This window comes from Haplochromis burtoni, unplaced genomic scaffold (assembly GCF_018398535.1).
Source record: "Haplochromis burtoni strain Fernald_Lab_line unplaced genomic scaffold, NCSU_Asbu1 Contig_216, whole genome shotgun sequence".
NCBI lineage: Eukaryota > Metazoa > Chordata > Actinopteri > Cichliformes > Cichlidae > Haplochromis > Haplochromis burtoni.
Window position 1 is genome coordinate 887,771 of NW_024582577.1, and position 1,192 is coordinate 888,962.

The following is a 1,192-nucleotide window of genomic DNA, read 5'->3' on the forward strand; positions in this document are numbered from 1 at the left end:
ATGTAATTGGACCTGTTTAATTCCGATTCATTTAATATTCTAAGGTTTAGTTTCTGTTTGTTGTTGTATTTTTGCTATGTTTAGTATTTTTTTTTTCTCAATTCAGGGGCTGCATCCTTCTGAGGCCGCATTTGAAGGCCAATTACGTCATAGCGATGCAACGAAGGCTGTCCCAATTTGAAGGCTGCTCCAAATGTGGCCGACAGTGATTGTTTGGCTTTTTTTCAGTGTTTTATTTGTTCCTGAGTAAATCAGTTTGGCTGAGATTAAAATCATAGTTTTCACACAGCTAAATAAACATCAAACAGGAGACTGATTAAACAGAAGTGTGAGATGGTTGAGAATATACTCCAATGTCCTGTTATAGTTTACATAGCAAGGAGCAGACGGTTGAGTTTATTAAACTCCACCGAGACAGCGGTGACGCAAATCTGAAGGCTAGACCGTCCCATTTTACAGCCTCACACTTCCGGCCTTCTTGGTCTTCAGAAGACCCGGCCCACATAGACCGCGAAGGTCAGGTCCTCGGAAGGATGCAGCCCCTGAATTGAGACACAGCTATTGTTTACATGTCCCTCTCTTCTCTCCCCATGCGGGTAGTGGTTCTTTCCATCTGTTTGTCATCCTGTCAGTGGATCAGATTATTTTATGTTTGTGACCATTTACTTGGGTACTTTGCCTTTTGTTCCTGTTAATGTTTTTCTTCTGAGTTTGGTTCTGTGTTGGTGAGTCCTTTTGGGTGCACAACTCTGCCTCTGACACACCTACAACTGCAGTTATGAAAGATAATGGATTTTTATTCATTGTTTGATTCCACTGTGGTGTACAGCAGCAAAACTGAAAAAAAAATAAAAATAAATAAAAGTGCCTTCATCCAGCAAGTTATGGACCTGTACTGAGTACAAATCAATAGTTTAAGCCATTAATGACCCAAGAAATAAAACAAAGATTTCATGATGATGCGCTCTAGTATAAAATAAATATTTATGACAGTATGTTTGCACTGAAGCACCGCAGCAATTTCCTAATGTTGTAAACCTGCTCAACATTTGGCAATAAACCCCTTTCTGATTCTGATTCTGATTCTGATTCTGAAATGTTTAGTATTGTCATGTGAAACGTGCCAATTATGAAAAAATTACTGATCCTAATTAACTTAAGTGTTTATAATAATAATGACAGCAAGAACAGA

The 1,192-nt window shown here is 38.5% G+C and overlaps 1 protein-coding gene across 6 annotated transcripts in view; it reads left to right on the plus strand.

Annotated features, from left to right (window-relative positions):
* The window catches only part of plch1 (phospholipase C, eta 1), a 71,705-nt gene that overhangs the window by 45,881 nt on the left and 24,632 nt on the right, over positions 1-1,192 (plus strand). The gene's annotated exons all lie outside the window — the stretch shown is intronic.